Source organism: Nerophis lumbriciformis, linkage group LG04 (assembly GCF_033978685.3).
Source record: "Nerophis lumbriciformis linkage group LG04, RoL_Nlum_v2.1, whole genome shotgun sequence".
NCBI classification, from domain to species: Eukaryota; Metazoa; Chordata; class Actinopteri; order Syngnathiformes; family Syngnathidae; genus Nerophis; species Nerophis lumbriciformis.
This window is the reverse complement of record NC_084551.2, coordinates 16,070,420-16,091,142: the sequence shown is the minus strand read 5'-3', so window position 1 is coordinate 16,091,142 and position 20,723 is coordinate 16,070,420.

Below are 20,723 nucleotides of genomic sequence, written 5' to 3'. Positions count from 1 at the left end.
CCTCACACTGCTAGTTTGTGCTAACGCTAGCGGTGACTACCGTATTTTTCTGAGTATAAGTCGCACTGGAGTATAAGTCGCACCGGCCGAAAATGCATAATAAAGAAAGGAAAAAACATATATAAGTCGCACTGGAGTATAAGTCGCATTTTTGGGGGAAATTTATTTAATAAAACCCAACACCAAGAATAGACATTTGAAAGGCAATTTAAAATAAATAAAGAAAAGTGAACAACAGGCTGGATAAGTGTACGTTATATGACGCATAAATAACCAACTGAGAACGTGCCTGGTATGTTAACGTAACATATTATGGTAAGAGTCATTCAAATAACTATAACATATAAAATATGCTATAGGTTTACCAAACAATCTGTCACTCCTAATCGCTAAATCCGATTAAATCTTATACGTCTAGTCTCTTACGTGAATGAGCTAAATAATATTATTTGATATTTTACGGTAATGTGTTAAGAATTTCACACATAAATAGCTCCTGAGTATAAGTCGCACCCCCGGCCAAACTATGAAAAAAACTGCGACTTATAGTCCGAAAAATACGGTACGTAAAGCCACTGCTCGTTTATCACTCTGAAACTCCCATAGTGTTCAACAATGCCACAAATATTTGCAGACACAAGGTACAATTATTTTTGTTGTTGTGTGTGTGTACGTGTTCAGTGTTGACATGTAAGCTTGCTGTAATGTTGTTGTGTCGTGAGTGTTAAAAGGATTGTTGAACTATAACCCCCCTTTTATGTTGGTTTGATATACAGTATACAGTATATACATTATAGTGCCTTCAAAGTGTGTGGTTCTTTACAAAAATAGGGACTTTTGAGCTAGAACCAATTATTCATGTTTACATTGATTTTTATGGGAACTCTTCTTCACTATGCACACTTTTGGGTTGGCAAACCATGTTGAAGATCACATTAAGATCATAAATCAAGGTTCCACTGTACTCTGTGATAACATTAAAGATAACACAGCGATCTCACTTTTTCTAACATATTTTTCCTTTGTAGTCCTAACCCCCGCCCCATAAAAACAGAGTGGAAGATATATGTTTCAAAATCATGAAAAAAGAACAATTATATATGTACTTCCTCTTCCAGTGTTTACCACTAACATTTAAGTTCCTTAACAAGTAAATGGATCAAATTGCATTCAGTGTGCCAGAAAGAACCGGTCAAATAATCAATTCCATACAATCTGCAGATTTTGACTGTTGGGGATCATGTTCCATAGTACAACCTTGACTGTAGTCCAGAATGACTTCACATTCACAGTGAATACAATCATGATCAGGTCAAGAAGAGTAGTCAATTGTGTCTTTCCAGTAAGAAGACAAGTCTTCATTGTAAAATAGTAGAATGAAACTAAACTCGGATTGTGGTGTCTTTCATTTTGTTTTAGTTCTTCAGAGGCCAATTTAGAAGGTTTAAATATAAACATGTATGTATTAACAGTACATATACTGTAGTGTACATTTAAAAAGGTTGTTCTAGGAAAATGGTTACCAACCTTTTTCAGCCCAAGATCCCTGGCCTCAGCCAAAAACCAAAGCAAGATCTTCCACTGCGTCAACCATGTTATATATATATATATATATATATATATATATATATATATATATATATATATGTAAAGTACTAGTTCCATTGGTAGCAAAACAGGCCCAGAGCATAATACTACCACCACTAAGCTTGACGGTAAGATTGGTGTTCCTGGGCTTAAAGGCCTCACCTTTTCTCCTCCAAACAAATTGCTGGATATTGTGGCCAAACAGCTCAATTTTTGTTTCATCTGACATCACATAGACAAAAATAAGACCTTCTGGAGGAAAGTTCTGTGGTCAGATGAAACTAAGATTGTATTGAGCACTGTATAACTATGCGTCAACTATGTTATATATATATATATCCATCCATCCCATCCATTTTTTACCTCTTATTCCCTTTGGGGTCGCGGGGGGCGCTGGAGCCTATCTCAGCTACAATCGGGCGGAAGGCGGGGTACACCCTGGACAAGTCGCCACCTCATCACAGGGCCAACACAGATAGACAGACAACATTCACACTCACATTCACACACTAGGGCCCATTTAGTGTTGCCAATCAACCTATCCCCAGGTGCATGTTTTTGGAGGTGGGAGGAAGCCGGAGTACCCGGAGGGAACCCACGCAGTCACGGGGAGAACATGCAAACTCCACACAGAAAGATCCTGAACCTGGGATTGAACCCAAGACTACTCAGGACCTTCGTATTGTGAGGCAGACACACTAACCCCTCCTCCACCGTGCTGCCCTATATATATATATATATATATGTATGTGTGGGAAAAAAATCACAAGACTACTTCATCTCTACAGGCCTGTTTCATGAGGGGGTTCCCTCAATCATCAGGAGATTTTAATGGGAGCATTCACATACCATGGTTTATATAGGGCACAGAGTGGGTGGGTACAGGCTGGCGTAGGGGCGTGGTGATTGGCTCATGTGTTACCTAGGAGGTGTTTCCGTCTGTGGCGGCATGCTGATACAATTTCGCTGCGCTTGTTGAGGGATGACAGGTCTGGACGGTATATAATAAACAGTTTCTCTTTCAAGCATAGGTTGCATCTTTTATTACCACTATTGTAAGGTGTGCTGGATGCAAGAATTTGCCATGTTATTGAATATTCAACATTATTGTCTTTGAGGTCCCAAATGTGTTTGCTGAGTTCTGTGGTATTCCGCAGGTTTTGGTTCCTGAAAGAAGCCTTGTGATTGTTCCATCTGGTTTTAAACTCTCCCTCGGTTAATCCTACATATGTGTCGGATGTGTTAATGTCCTTGCGTGTTACCTTAGATTGGTAAACAACTGATGTTTGTAAGCATCCCCCGTTGAGAGGGCAATCAGGTTTCTTGCGGCAGTTGCAGCCTTTGTTGGTTTTGGGGTCGCTCTGTCCGGGGGCCGACGGCTCATTTGCAATTGTTGCATCCAGCACACCTTACAATAGTGGTAATAAAAGATGCAACCTATGCTTGAAAGAGAAACTGTTTATTATATACCGTCCAGACCTGTCATCCCTCAACAAGCGCAGCGAAATTGTATCAGCATGCCGCCACAGACGGAAACACCTCCTAGGTAACACATGAGCCAATCACCACGCCCCTACGCCAGCCTGTACCCACCCACTCTGTGCCCTATATAAACCATGATATGTGAATGCTCCCATTAAAATCTCCTGATGATTGAGGGAACCCCCTCATGAAACAGGCCTGTAGAGATGAAGTAGTCTTGTGATTTTTTTCCCACACATACATATATTGCGCTCTACTACGGTATCGAGCACTATTTTTTGGATAACCTTATTAAGACATATATATATATATATATATATATATATATATATATATATACATATATATATATATATATATATATATATATAGGTGAGGCCTTTAAGCCCAGGAACACCATCCTACCGTCAAGCATAGTGGTGGTAGTATTATACTCTGGGCCTGTTTTGCTGCCAATGGAACTGGTACTTTACAGAGAGTAAATGGGACAATGAAAAAGGAGAATTACCTCTAAATTCTTCAGGACAACCTAAAATCATCAGTCTGGAGGTTGGGTCTTAGGCGCAGTTGGGTGTTCCAACAGGACAATGACCCCAAACACACATCAAAAGTGGTAAAGGAATGGCTAAATCCGGCGAGAATTAAGGTTTTAGAATGGCCTTCCCAATGTCCTGACTTAAACGTGTGGACAATGCTGAAGAAACAAGTCCATGTCAGAAAACCAACAAATTTAGCTGAACTGCACCAATTTTGTCATGAGGAGTGGTCAAAAATTCAACCAGAAGCTTGCCAGAAGCTTGTGGATGGCTACCAAAAGCGCCTTATTGCAGTGAAACTTGCCAATGGACATGTAACCAAATATTAACATTGCTGTATGTATACTTTCGACCCAGCAGATTTGGTCACATTTTTAGTAGACCCATAATACATTCATAAAAGAACCAAACTTCATGGATGTTTTTTTGTGACAAACAAGTATGTGCTCCAATTACTCTATGACAAAAAAATAAGAGTTGTAGAAATTATTGGAAACTCAAGACAGCCATGACATTATGTTCTTTACAAGTGTATGTAAACTTTTGACCACGACCGTATATATATATATATATATATATATATATACATATACATTTGTGTGTGTGTGTGTGTGTGCATGTGTGTGTGTGTGTGTGTGTGTGTTCAGTTAAACTACTAATGGTAGCATGTGTTAAGATAGCCGGTGGTGTTCTTTTTATATTTTTTGGTTTAAAAAAAAAAAAGTCTTATCTGCAAGAGCAGCTGGTAACATCTAAAACCTGACCTCTTCTTGGAAGAAAACTGTTTGCTAAATGACTACAAACAGGTGGTCTTTAAAGTTTAGTGGGAAATACAACTTGGCGAGACCTGGAAGCAGTTAAACCTCCTAATATCTAATCCTTGAGATGTGTAGGGTCAGGATTGTTCTGACTGTGGAAGGAGCAATAAACATTTATCTTCGGAGAAAATGCCACTAATCACAAAGCCCTTGCTAACTGCTTCTAGAGCGAGATTATTCCCTTGCTCTCAGTTATTCAGGAAGCTGTCTGGTGTATTTATCATCTGCATCTTAAAGTAATAATGTGTTTGCTATTCAAATTCATACCAAAAAAATAAACAGATAAAAATACTGTAATTTCCAGACTAGAAGTTGCAATTTTTTTCCCCAGGCTTTGAACGCTTTTTTACAAGCTGCTGCCAATTTATGGATTTTTCCGGGTTTACAAGCTTCACATGCCGCCAATAAATTATGCCTCGTCAGGGGTCATGGTAGACCAATTAAATTGTTCAAATTAAATCAAACACACACACACTTTTATTCGGTCAGCCATTTTCCACCTTATGGACTAACTCTCATTGTGGAGAAGACATGTCGAACTGCACATTACACAACCCCAAAGCCAAAGGAGACCGACACGGCCATTGGAAAGGTAAACAGCCGCCACACAGAACAGAAATCCACAATCCGGCCCGAGCCACCGTGCACGGTTTCAGACTGCAGGAGGAGAGTGCTCAATGACCTCTGCGGTAGACTACTTCATGCTGCGTTATAGGCTGTCTTTTGTTAAATTTGTCAATAAACACAAGCGGCTGCGTAATTATTTCAAATGTCTACGTGTACACGTTCGGCTTATAGACTTGTGCGACCAATATACCGTGTGAACAAATAAAATGTGCCCAAAATTCACCTAATTCACCTCATCCCGACCTACAGGCGGAAGTTAAAAACTGCTAAGCCTGTATTAAAGGTCTACTGAAACCCACTACTACCGACCACGCAGTCTGATAGTTTATTTATCAATGATGAAATCTTAACATTGCAACACATGCCAATACGGTCGGGTTAGCTTACTAAGTGCAATTTTAAATTTCGTGTGAAATATCCTGCTGAAAACGTCTCGGTATGATGACGCCTGTGTGTGACGTCACAGATTGTAGAGGACATTTTGGGACAGCATGGTGGCCAGCTATTAAGTCGTCTGTTTTCATCGCAAAATTCCACAGTATTCTGGACATCTGTGTTGGTGAATCTTTTGCAATTTGTTCAATGAACAATGGAGACAGCAAAGAAGAAAGCTGTAGGTGGGAAGCGTTGTATTGCGGCAGGTGTTGTGCCGGATAACGCACCCCCGCCGTAGAATGCACACCCTGACTGGTGTGCCGGATAACACAGCCGGTGTTTCATTGTTTACATTCCCGGAAGATGACAGTCAAGCTTTACCATTGGCCTGTGGAGAACTGGGACAACAGAGACTCTTACCAGGAGGACTTTGAGTTGGAAAGCAGACGCGGTACCGTGAGTACGCATGCAGCTGCGGCTTCCAAACATTTGATCGCTTGCCCGTACGTGCGTGCCGCTATGTGCATGTTACGTACGTAACTTTGGGGAAATATATGTGCTGTATGAACTTTGGGGAGGTGAACGATACTTTGGGCTGTGGGATTGAGTGTGTTGTGCAGGTGTTTGAGTTGTATTGGCTGGTTATATGGACGGGAGGGGGGAGGTGTTTGTTATGCGGGATTCATTTGTGCCATATTAAATATAAGCCTGGTTGTGTTGTGGCTAATAGAGTATATATATGTCTTGTGTTTATTTACTGTTTTAGTCATTCCCAGCTGAATATCAGGTCCCACCCGCCGCTCACAGCATCTTCCCTATCTGAATCGCTCCCACTGCCCTCTAGTCCTTCACTCTCACTTTCCTCATCCACAAATCTTTCATCCTCGCTCAAATTAATGGGGAAATTGTCGCTTTCTCGGTCCGAATCGCTCTCGCTGCTGGTGGCCATGATTGTAAACAATGTGCAGATGTGAGGAGCTCCACAACCTGTGACGTCACGCTACTCGTCTGCTACTTCCGGTACAGGCAAGGCTTTTTTTTATCAGCGACCAAAAATTGCGAACTTTATCGTCGATGTTCTCTACTAAATCCTTTCAGCAAAAATATGGCAATATCGCGAAATGATCAAGTATGACACATAGAATGGACCTGCTATCCCCGTTTGAATAAAAAAATTGTATTTCAGTAGGCCTTTAAGTGCTGTGAAGACATGGTCAAAGGGATCAAAGCCGCAGTTACAGGCCTGATTTGATTGCACTGTTTGAACTTGCATCATCAGAAAATCTTGACAAACTTTTTCTTCTTCTACACCTTCTTCTTCTTTTTCATCTTCTTAAAGTGAAGGCACCACTGTTAGTCACACACACACACACACACTAGGTGTGGTGAAATTACCCTCTGCATTTGACCCATCCCCTTGTTCCACCCCCTGGGAGGTGAGGGGAGCAGTGAGCAGCAGCGGTGGCCACGCTCGGGAATCATTTTGGTGATTTAACCCCCGATTCCAACCCTTGATGCTGAGTGCCAAGCAGGGAGGTAGTGGGTCCCATTTTTATAGTCTTTGGTATGACTCGACCTACCGATCTCAGGGCGGACACTCTAACCACAAGGCCACTTCTTCTTTACCTTAACCTTCTTATTGTTCTACACCTTCTTCTTATTTTTATTTTTTTTCTTCACCTTCACCTTGTTGCTAATGTCCCACCATTTCTTTTTTTATTTCAGCTTGTGAGCGGTTATAACTGGAGCACAAGGCTTCCAAGGGGTCGGGAACCTTTTTGGCTGAAAGAGCCATGAAAGCCAGATATTTCTAAAAGTATTTCCGTGAGAGCCATATAATATTTTTCAACACTGAATACAACCAAATGCGTGCATTTTTAATTAAGACCAACATTTGTAGAGTACAATAAGTCTCTTATTCTTTTTAATAACGTTGTTATTCTGAAGCTAACAATTAATAAATAAAATACTTCTTACCATTAATGCGACTTATTGAACAGGTGCGATAGAAACAGATGGATGGATTAAAATGCATGAGAATGTTTTAGATTTTGAACGTTATTTTTAACACTGTGATTATCAGCCGAATTATTCATTACTTATCGTGTTAAGCAATGTCAGCTAAGATTTATCTGAGAGCCAGATGCGGTCATCAAAAGAGCCACATCTGGCTGGAGAGCCATAGGTTACCTACCTCTGCACTACTCTGTCATTAGCTGGAATCACGAGAAAGAAGCACCTCCTACTGAACTGTGATTGGGCAGAGTGTAAAGATCACGAACACATTTAAAGTAATTGTTTGTAAAAATGCTCTAAACATCGTATTTGCCGTTGATGGCTGTCAATCACAGCTGTCTGCGTCAACATGTATGCATATCTTTAAGACCTGAAAGGTTTAAATGGTTGCAATATTGTTTTCAGTCTAAACTATTCTTCTGTAACATAAAGCTATCATTTTACTACAGTACAAGCAGGTGTATTATGATTTTATTTTTCAAGATGGTGCTGCTATAGTGGCTGCTGTTGGCAGGAGTTCTGTGCTCTTGTGTCATCCTTTTGTGTTCTTGGTGTTTCCCTCTTGTTTTCATGTGTTTTTGTTTTTTTTGCCTTTTGGTTCGGGACCCTTTGGGACTGTGTGACAAGGGGTGGCACTTTCCTGACTTCTGCGGTGCTTTTTTGTGAACTCTTGGATCTGCCTCCCAGGAGCCTTTTGGCCATGAAGACCAGCTGCTGGGTCTCTGCCACACCAGAGTCCGTTTGGAGAGACTGGAGGAGATGCGGATGAATAGACAAAGCTGCGGAGCTAGCGCTGAGCGCCGGGACGGAAAAGCTTCACAGTGTCTTGTCTGAATGAGTAGGTATCGGACGCCTCGGTCTCCTTAGACGCATCCTCGCTCATCCATGCGGACTGGACACTGGCCGAGAGTTAGTGGGCGGCTTAGGGTGGAGTCGGCTCTCTTGGTTGCTTTGTTGGGTCTGCTCCTGTCTCTGGAACACCGCAGAGGCCACCACAGTGTATATGTTTTGTTTGTTTTTTTTGTTTTTACTTTTGTAGCTGTATGTAGAAATGGCTGATTGCATCAGCTCTGCTCCTTTAATGTCTTTGTGTTCTTTGATGTTTCCTTCTTACACACATTCTTATGTGTGCTATGGCTATGAGGTTTTTTTTACCATTGGCCTCAGTCTGGACCGTTTCTCACCTTTTTTGTAAGGGGCGCTGGAAGTTGGCAGACGCGTCAGCGATCCTGTTCTGTCTCCCTGTAATGTTTGTCTGATCTTGAATGGGATTGTGCTGAAAATCTTAATTTCCCCTCGGGGATTAATAAAATATTTCTGATTCTGATTCTGATCAGTGAGTTTACATGGTGGTTGGACCAGTAAGAAGGCATGATGTAATGTTTTCAGCTACTTTGAACCCTTTATCTACTGATGCACTGAAAAATACTGCTAAAAGTAAAAACAAAATGACAGGAACAAGCCATTCAAAGCTTTACTACTGTTAACGAATAGTTTGCTTTCTCAAAGTTCTACAAAAACTTTTTATTACGACAATTTGAAAATGCCATACTAAACCTTTTTTCAACATCACTGATTTCCCACCAGTTTCCAGTGCATGGCAAGCCTGTTTGGTGTGTTGTTTCTGAGCATCCAAATCAATTTTCCTTCATCTGGGGGTGATACTGTGGGTCTCCTTTTTAGCTAAGCTGTAACAAACCCAAAACACAGTTTGAACTCATCCTGGAACTCTGCAGGTATTGAGAAATGGCTACGAAATAAAAATCCCAACAATTAACCATCTGAAAGTGAGTAGTAAGGAAGACTTTTTGGCAATTTTGAGTAGATCTGAAACACTGTCAGCACTGTCCTGTTAGACTGGTGACTCAGCTGAACCCAATAAAATTAACAATGAGGCTAATCATTTACAACTATTATAGTTTGTACTAATTAGGTAAATAATAAATATTAAGGAATTTACAACTTATTCTGTGTTTTTTAAACTAGTATTTGGGACTATGTCATATTCAACCAAGAAAAACTTAATCCAACATTTGTTTTGAAAATGTGAGTTGTATCATACAATAAGTCATACATAGTGTATAATCAGGAATTGTATTTATACAAAAAAGGTATTGTATTGCATAACCTTTGGCCCAAAATACTTATGAATCCAAACTGTAACAAATATCGACTTGTCCAGGGTGTACCCCGCCTTCCGCCCGATTGTAGCTGAGATAGTCTCCAGCACCCCCCGCGACCCCGAAGGGAATAAGCGGTAGAAAATGGATGGATGGATGGATGGATGTTTTTGTTCTGGTCCAGACCTACAGTAACTACAGATCTTCAAATAAGCAACATAATTATTTAGTCTGATGAAACCACAATTGAACTAAATTTAGCCTCCAGGTTTGAATTTGCATACGCTGTATATCATAGATACATTTTTTTCCTACATATTTACTGTCATGATCTCACATGACAGTTAACATTTGTTTCTTATACTTTGTATTATTTAATGTCCAGCTCTCTTATTTTTCGTTCCACTTTCCGCTGGCCTCTATTTAGCACCACTTCTCTGGTCTGAGCGCTGGCTCCCTCCCCTGTCCCTGATTGGCAATCAGGACACACCTGTCCTTGGTTGCCAATCAGGGATGACACCTGAGTCCGCTGCTGTTCACATTGATGACCCATGACTACTGCGCCAGGTCCACTACTAACCACATTGTGGAGTATGCGGACGACACGACAGTAGTGGGCCTCATCCGTGACAACAACGACATGGACTACAGGGAAGAGGTGAAACATCTGGTTGACTGGTGCAGAACCAACAACCTGGTCCTGAATGTGGACAAGACCAAGGAGATCATTGTTGACTTCAGGAAGCACCAGTCCAGCCACGCTCCACTCTTCATCAACGGCACAGCGGTGGAGATGGTAAGCAGCACCAAGTTCCTGTGGGTGCAGATAACTGACAATACAACCTGGTCCCTACACACCGGAGCTCTTGTAAAAAGAGCTCAGCAGCGCATGCACTTTTTGCGTCGGATGAAAAGAGCACAGCTCCCTCCCCCCATTCTCACCACATTCTACAGAGGCACTGTAGAGAGCCTGCTGACCAACAGCATCTCTGTCTGGACTGGAGCCTGCAATGCCTCAGACTGGAAGTCTCTCCAGAGAGTGGTGAGGACGGCGGAAAATATCATCAGGACTCCTCTTCCTCCTATCCAGGATATCACAAAAAGCCGCTGCCTGACCAGGGCTCAGAAAATCTGACAATCAGAAAAGACTTCTCCCACCCCCACCAAGGACTGTTTTCACTGCTGGACTCTAGAAAGAGGTTCCGCAGCCTCCGAAGCAGAACCTCCAGGTTCTGTATTAGCTTCTTCCCTCAGGCCTTAAGACTCTTGAACGCATCATAATTATCCCCTCAACTCCCCCCAAAATGGATTAACTCGCTGGAATAAAAAAGACAATATAACATACAACCATAAACGTGGATGCATATGAAAAAGTGCAATATATTTATCTGTACAGTAACCTATTTATTTATTTATATATGCACCTTATTGCTTTTTTATCCTGCACTACCATGAGCTAATGTAACGAAATTTCGTTCTTATCTGTACTGTAAAGTTCAAATTTGAATGACAATAAAAAGGAAGTCTAAGTCTATTTCTAAATCTAAGTCTAAGTCTAAGGATGCTTGTCCACTTTCCTGCTGCACATCTTAGTTTTTTTTCTGTTAGCTGCGTTTTTCTTAATAAAAAAGGGTTTATTTCACGCCCTGTCCAGACAAACATTAGAATGTGATATTTTTTTTCAAACTAGGGCTTACTGCATTTTTGTAATCTACAACAAATGCCCTCTCACATCAGAGGCGACCTCTTTCAAAAGTTTGAAGATAACCATAGGTATGGAAATCTGCTATCTGCTTGAGCAAATCCCAACGACATGACACTATCAGGCACCACATATCCCAGCAAGAACTTTGTTTATACAAGGTTGATAAACATTGAGCAATCAACTACTCTAATTACTGTAATCTGGGATTCAGACCATACAATTTAAACCAACTCTGAGATGAAATTGAAAAAACCCTTTCATTCCTAATCAAGAGTATCTACTCTTGATACAACCTCTGCTTTCATGAAATTACTTGCGACCCACAAACATCTGACAGTAATTCCAGATTTGGTGGGAGAGTAGATATCACCATCATTTAACTGCCCATTTGAAAGCACTTGGCTCAAATACGTTTTGAAGTGTGTAGCAACCTGCAGACAGAACTTTTGAAAACAATACCCATATCTTGCTATTTCAGCAATCAGTAAACAAATAGATGCCACTCTTCTTAAAGGTTCATCAAGGCATGGGCCTGTCCCATCCATTTTACCTCTGATTGCACAAGAGTTCTAAGGCAGAATTTAAAAAAGGAAGTGAAATGCACTTACTTCAAATTTGGGAAAACCTTTACAGTCCATTAAAGTAATGTATTAGAGGTGCTGTTAAACATTTTCGGAACCACCCACCTTGCAAGACCCCCTTGTTAAGTTAATATGGGCAATAAAAAAGCTCTTATTTTACCTGTTGCACATGCTCTGACAAAACCAAAATGGTAAACGCACTTAAGGATGACCTGAGATGTACCTGTACTTGGAGTAGCAGTCTCTGTTTGGACAAAAGGCTATGCAGCAAGGTCAAGGCTAAAAGGTGGTTAACAACATTAGTGTTTGAAGCTGTATCTCTTGTCTTCGTTAAAGTATAGCCAATTGGGTTGAAAGTATGTCAGGATGTTGGGCCTTTCATATCTTTAAAAACATACTTTCACATAGACATTTTAACGGATCCCCAAACTTCACTTGTCTTCAGTTTGTGAAACGCATTCTCTATTGGAGTTAATCGTGCCACTTACTTGGCTATTGAAAAATATTCCAGTTGTTAGCTTTTTTTTTTAATTCCTTAAATTGCTTTTCACTGTAACTCATGGTAAGACAACTAAATTGGATGATCATAGAATCACTGGTAAAGCAAAAAAAATAAAAAAATAAATGTCAACAGTAGCCAAGAACAATTATGGTGAGAATATCATCCAAGCCTAAATCAAAGACACTCATTGGATGCCAATTCAGACGTTTTCAGCGACCAAATAATTTTAACATTCAAATTTAGGTAATGGACTTCAGACATTATGGAAAAGTTACAGCTCCTCCAATGTTCTAGAATTTAGATTATTTGAAGAAATGAAACAGAGGGCAAAGAATAGCAAGTAAAGCAGTTGTTCAATGTTCAATAAATACATGTCATCTCATGGCTGTATGGAATGATCTCACTGAAGTTTAATAAATGATTGGGACTGGTGGTAGATGACACATTGTGGGGTGTATTTAGCACTACTATCTGCTCACATTCAGTCAAATATGACAAATCAACCGACGATCACTGTAAACTTACTGTAAAAACAAATAAAAGAGGGAAGTTAAAAGTTCCTTATGTTTGAAAATCTTTTCTTCCTGATACACAATGTTCCGACACAAACATTTGCACTACCAGAAACACATTTAGTCAGATAAATAATAAGGAAAGGTGAAACGAGCTTCGGATAACAGCATCATTACTGAGCAGTTTAAGCGTCAGTGCCTCTCTCATGGGGACAATAGTTGTGCTAATGAAGCACATAGCCATAATTTAATCATATTTAATGTTGACCATTGATCATAAATCTACGATGAAGAGGTGACTTGTTGAGGGTGTGTACACTGCCTTCCGTCAGAGTGCAGCTGTGATAGGCTCAATACCCTAAACGCCCGTCACGCCCCCTCCGAATGGATATAAAAAAGCCAAGCATATGTGTTTTTCTCCTACATAAGTATTGTGAATGATAAACAGCACATTGCTTTCCAATGATTGCCTATTTCCAATATGACTAATCTGATAATATGGTCAGAGTGCGGAAGCATTACTACAGTGGCGTAGAATCTACGGAATTTGCCCTCCTGAGCAAATTATTCAAAATGGCTGACAGAATTTGTAGCATTTTGTGATATTTACACAGCATGTTCACATACTTTGCGGATTGTAACAACAATTGGATTTGGTTGAATGAATACAATGAAACACAATTAAGCATATAAAGTCAACTTATTGTTCCACTCTACTGGTACTTTAAGACCAGGAAAAAGAGAAGTCTGCTGCCTTCCGCATAACCTTGACCAGATCCGTCATAACTTTAACTTGAACTGATCCTATATGTATACATAACCAACATAAAAGATAGAAAGGTTCTGAGTTTGGTTGATGTAAGCAATTATACCATATTTTCAAGTTTGGTTATTTATTAGAATAACCGTAGCTTATTATTGAGCTTCATTTGGAAGGAAAGTCTCCAATAAATGCCTCGTCAAGAGTAGATACGGGTACCAGCTTCAAGCAGCCTCTTTCATTATTGTCTTATGAGATGAAGGAGGAAAAAGAAACCTGGCAAGAAGATATAGATCAGTAAGCAGGGACCTGCCCAGTAGCTGAAACCTAATACATCAGGGACTGATTTTCCAACCACAGGTCAACTGGCTAAGAGCTGAACACAAGTGGCAAGACGCTGTTATAGACTGATTCACAGCATTTGGACAGGAAAACACATAGTTGATATCCCAGGACAATCAACCAACATCAAGATAGATCATTAAAGGCCTTTATTAATTTATAATCTGCAAATTTACATTGACAAAGTGGAGTAGGTTCCTGTCGTGCAGAACATGTGCACAGAGAAACCACTGACAACATTTTATTAAGTTGGAGCAATTAAAGGGATCAGTAGACCTGAGCCACTTCTGATGCTAAAACTAAAAACAGCAGTGGGCTGCCAAACTATTGAGAAGTATACTTTGCTTCCCCCTCTTTGTAGTGGCCACACTTCCTTGGACCGCAGATTTCTGTGCTTACACCTCCAGAAATCTTGCGTGAGTCACTGGGAAATATCCGGGTGGCATTTACGTGCTGGCCTACTAAATGGAACCTTATAGTATTTACTACATGAAGTCATGGGAGAAGATGCAGGCACTCTATATACATTAGATTGCTCTTACATTTCTTGTACACAAATTGACTGTGACAGTATGCCGTATCTACACAACACAAACAAGGCCTTAGCCATCGTTTGACTGCGCAGATCAATAGCTGGCGTAAGTACCTAACATTGGTCACTGGCAGTAGCCAAAGGAATTATTGGTCAGTAGATGGCAAACAAAAGTCAAGCCAAGGCTCAGTGCGGAAAAAACAAGGTCTATGAAGTATGAAACTGCAAAAAACACCATCCAACCACACAATTCTGTGTATCCGACTCATACACAGATGTTTGAGTGAGCATTTCATGAGTTATTGTTGGGCAGATCCTTAATTGTTAACAATAAAATTAAAAACGAACTAAATTCTGAGAACCAAGGATCTGAATGTGCTGTGTTGTGGTCGCCTGTCAAACTGTCTTTGGAGCCCAAGAATTTGTACTAAAATACAAGCCTGTAGGACAGGGGGAGTGATTAAAAAGCATCAAAATATTGTTGGTGCGCAAATTTAACGTAGTGTAAAAATATTTCCACGGGAGATTCACATGACTGTGTCCTCAAATTGGCCAATTAACAGACCACAAAAAACTAACTTTGAAAGACAGAATGAATAAGGCCACCATCAAAATATGTGACAGCAAAAACTTAAATGCAATTCTCACAACAAAAAAAAAAAATATATATATATATGAAAAGATTCCCAAAACATTTGTATAGTGTAAGTAATTATTCAATTGTGTATGTTAGAGGCTGGATGTGGGAAGACTGCATAATACAAATCCTGAAGTTTAAAAAATTAACTGAATTCATCCATTCCATCCAAAGTGTTGCTATTATAAAACCTTCATCAGTCATACAGTCTTAAAGTCTTAAAGTACCCATTGCATCCAGATGACCGAGATTTCACCAACACGTTCTCTATATGTATTTTAATGAATCTGGCAGTCATTCCACATAAAATGAATACATTTCTGAGTAATTTGTGATAAATAATTGTATTTGGAACGCCACCTTCCCATCCCCAGACTCAATATTCCACCCCTTCTTGGTGTGACGTCATCTATGGAACTTGAGTCCATTTCCCCAGATAGACAATGTGAATGAAGGCATAAAAAAACTCTTATTTTAACACTTAAGTACATGTTTTTGTTGCTGGTTCATGATTACTTCAAAACTGATATGGTTTTAATTATAAGCAAAATATATATGTAATACGAATCGACTTCTCCAGACCTTCCTGCTCCTCCATTGACACCAAAAGCTGTGTTTTGTCATGCTCTTTCAGTCTTTCCTGAAACATTTTGAGTAAAACATCAGTAGAAGAGGACACAAAATAAAATACTAGTATTTATCTCCTTTTTCTGCTCTTCTTTCTCTATTTTTTCACAAGTAGTCTTTTTCACCTCAACGCCACACTTTATTTGCGAAATTGTATTAGGCTTAAAGGGGCCCTATTATGCAAAACCAACTTTTCTAACCTGATGGTACCTGATTATGTGTGTTTGGGATCAGCATAAATTCCTAAAATCTGAAATCAAACCGTAAAGAAATTGCAGAGATTATTATAAAATAATCTTGCCGTCCTTCATACTTCCACCAAACGAGCCGTTTGGAATTTGCTGTGTACTGTAACGCTGTAAAGCCTGTGACATCTGTGGATATCTCAATATATAGTAAAGGTTTACGCAAAAGAATTTGCATCAGTCCGCCATTTTGTAGTCATGTTGTGTAGTCCACACGGCATAATGCGCAAGTTACGACATAAAAAAATAAAATGCTCCGTTAATGTTTGCATTAACCAACACAGGTTATTACACACATTTTCATCCTCATCTGTAAAAGTAGCAAGTGCCTATCTAACTTTTATGTTTTGTGGCAATGTGTCTTCAGCTGTGAAGAAGTCTCTGAGAGTGTGTGCCAACCACTTTGAACATTCCTGCTTCACAAATCTGTGCCGGTATGAATATGGATTTACTGAAAAACTACTTTTAATAGCGAGCTCGGTGCCTACCATTTATGGCAATGAAGGTTATAAATGTGTGATTGATACGTTAGAAATGTTAGCTGGATTTGTTGTGTCGCTAGCTTAGCCTTCTAATGCAAATTAATAGTGTCACCGCCCTGCAGCAAATTAGATAATCATTTTCCTAAAAACTGCTTTTAATTGGATCAGTGTGTACTGCGTTTGGAAATGGCCAAGTGATTGGTAAATAATATAATCCGTTATTACGTTAGTGATGTAGCTCTTAGCACAGCTGATAGCCTTGAGGCTATTGTTTACAAGGGGTCGAATCAGTAGAGCTGTTAAAATGGTAAAGAATAGAAAAGCCTTTTATTGTCAATATGCACATATATCCGTCCAGGATCTAGCATTGGAGAGACACAGACTTGGAAGAGAATTAGCCTTTGCATATAGTGCCAGATCTGGAAACTCACTTCTTCTTACTCTCTCTCATCCGCCTGCGTCATGCATGCGCGGACAACAAACCACGGTGAGTCTGCCAGTCTTGCTATATCATCCGGGATTGTTGTGCCTATGGTGAAAGTCCATACGGTCCTGGCGGGTGTAGCTGGTGTTTGTAGAACCAATAGTGTACAAAAAAAGCAAGAAAGAAAAATGACAAAACATGGCTTCTGGGGCGGGGACGAAGGTTGTCAAAGCGCTAAGGGGTATGGGGAGGGGGGGGCATCTAACAACACCGCCTGTCAAATTGTCTTTTTGAAAGGGAGCCCCAAAGTGGTTTGAAATTTTTTTGTAAAAAAAAACATCTATGCAAAATGTTCACCAAAAAAAAAAATATATTATTTGTTTGTGCTCTTTCCTGCTGTCTCCGCATCCCAGGGTCCACGCCAACATTGGAATGTGATTTTTTTTTTTCCAAATTAGGGCTTGCTGCACTATTCTAATATACAGCAAATGCCCTCTCACATCCATACTTGCCAACCCTCCCGGATTTTCCGGGAGACTCCCGAAATTCAGCGCCTCTCCCGAAAACCTCCCGGGACAAATTTTCTCCCGAAAATCTCCCGAAATTCATGCGGACCTGAGTGACGTGTCGACAGCCTGTTTTCACGTCCGCTTTCCCACAATATAAACAGCGTGCCTGCCCAATCACGTTATAACTGTAGAATGATCGAGGGTGAGTTCTTGGTTTCTTATGTGGGTTTATTGTTAGGCAGTTTCATTAACGTCCTCTCAGCGCGGCAACAACACACAACAGCAGTCACGTTTTCGTCTACCGTAAAGCAGTTTGTCTGCCGTAAACAGCAATGTTGTGACACTCTTAAACAGGACAATACTGCCATCTACTGTACATGCATATGTGACAATAATATCTACAGCTTTTAGAGAGTGCAGTGCACAACTGCGCACACAACAAGGAGACGAAGCAGAATGCATCATCAGAGAGGGTGTTCAGCATGGTTAGAAAAATAGTGACAGAGAATAGAACAAGGATGGACAATTCAACCCTTAACTCAACAATGAGTAGATGAGTGGTATGTGTGTGTATATGTGTAAATAAATTAACACTGAAATTAAAGTATTTATCTTATTTATTTATATATATATATAATAAAATAAATAAATATATATATATATATATATATATATATATATATATATATATATATATATATATATATATATATATATATAGCTAGCTAGAATTCACTGAAAGTCAAGTATTTATTTTATATATATATATATATATATATATATATATATATATATATATATATATATATATATATATATATATATATATATATATGTGAAATACTTGACTTGGTGAATTCTAGCTGTAAATATACTCATCCCCTCTTAACCACGCCCCCAACCACGCCCCGCCCCAACTACGCCTCCGCGCCACCCCCCACACCTACCGAAATCGGAGGTCTAAAGGTTGGCAAGTATGCTCACATCAAAGGCGACCATGTTCAAAAGTCTGTAGGCCATAAGGAAGTGTCAGATCAATATGACCCCTTTAAGTCTTTTAAAACATTTTCTATCCAAACTCCGACCAAAACCTTGCTTTTTTTCAAAGTCAGAATCATTAAAATTATTGCCGCAAATTACAATACCCTCGCTTGGTCCGTCTCATTTTGTGCGAGTCATTTAGACTGATGAAATCCATACTTTCCTCATATTAACATCATTTGAAAATGCATCCAGGCTGACACCTTCTCTAGTTGTAATGCTACAACATGCAAAAATGAATCTGGCAGACCTAGTTTTATGGTTCTTTAGAATTTTGTAAGAAAATATCGTGAATCAGGATGAAGATGCTTCTGTAACTCATAGTTCGCAATTTTAAATGGCATTCGGTCTTCTGTGTGGTAAGTAACGACATGCTGATGCAGGCCCACCCACATTTTGGAGCTAAATGCAGGCGTTTGAAAATGTGGTGAAACGTGTAGCCTAAAATTACCTTTGAGTTGATTTCGGGTTACCTTTACGTTTAGACATCATTTTAGACACCTATTCTATTCTATTATGTCCAACACTATAGAATAAGTGCCAATGTTGTCAGCATTAGATGGGTACCTTTTCCTTTGTATCATCTTAACAATATTGACATACAAGTGTAAAAAAAAATATTATTGTATAATACAACTACGATCCTATGGAACTAATTATACTTGAATAAATTCCAAGGATGACAAAGTCAAGTTTCCCCACTTTATCATTGGAGTGATAATTGCATTCATTTCCAGCCATTATTCTAAACAACAGCACTATTTTGTAGTAATCCCAGCGTAATTAGACTGAAATAAGATCTGCCGCTAACAAGCCACACGCCACTGAGGGTAATCATTCCTGAGGGCTACTGTTTCTTATTTCTACAACAGACAAAACAAACAAAATGGTTCAGGTAATGAAACACAGGTTGAGAAAGTCTCTGAAGTACAGCAATCACTATAGTTGTTGGACTACACCCCAAGATCCCATGGGAAACATGCCATAGGAGTTGATAACACTGAATTCCAGGCTCGCTGACAAGCAGGAAGTAAAGGCGGGTGTCTGCTGAGCGACCAGAGAACCATAGATGCTAACCACACGCACCCATAGACCATCAGTCAACTGCTCGAGTTCACTGTGAGACACGACAGATGTGTAAATGGAGGAAATGCCAACAAAGAACAGATTTTTCAGAATTAAGAAAGAACATAACATGACTGAGTCATACTCAAGCTCACTACCAACAACTCTTTGATGCAAGTCCTAATAAATTAAGTTGTTTTTTTTCCAACTATTCAAATGTTTTTGTTTGTTCACTTGTTCAAAGTTTCTGCCTGCCATCCAGATCATTATGGTAGCTTGCTACACCTACACCGTGTGACTTTCACTAGGGGCCACGCTACCTTGGCTTTTTCAGCAGTTACCTTAAGCTTCCATTGGTGTGTGAAATGGGCACATTTTCACTGACTGACCACCAACAATAAATTGACTGTGCTGTGGTTCTTTCGGGATACCTAATCTTTATTCTTAACATCCAATCCCTGCATTAGGTGATATGAATAAGATGCTCTTTTCGGCCTTGGTCACACTGTAACAAGACCTGAGGCATGGATTTTCCTTCTTCCGTTTAATTGCCTGGGTTTCCCACGTTAAATGACTTCATGGTGCCTCACCTCTCCCATGTGGGAGGGTGACACACAGACAAGAGGACTGTGAGGATGGGAGGTCCACCCAACACCCAACAGTGAGGAGGAGGGGGGGAAAGTGTAGGAACTCTCACTAAATTAAATCCTTTCGCATTGTCTTGCAATAAATAGTTAGTAACATATGTATTGCTACAGTGTGCCCTACTTAAAAAAACATTAGTACCTTGGTTTTTCTACCCATTTGTGTATATGATACATACTCTTACATATTCACAAACATACAACAGACTTTAACATTAGTAAAAATGTTGTCAGTAACAAACCGTCGTCATCTGATAAAATGATTAGGCACACTCGGGCCACAGTATTCAAATTAATAAACTTCCTAATGAGGCCTGTGAGAGAAACACAGACAGATTATGCAGTCCCTAAGCAATCACTTGAATAAGTGAATGGTCCTCAAGTCCAAGGGCAGCCTATTTTCCTTATAATGCATCAAACACGCTTCAAATTGAATTGGCAAGGATGTAAAACTACTTAAATTCGTTCACATTCAATTACTAGTAGTTGCGCTAATCCCTTCTCAGCCAAGCATTGGTCTTATGAAGAATTAATGCAAACTGGTAAACAAAACT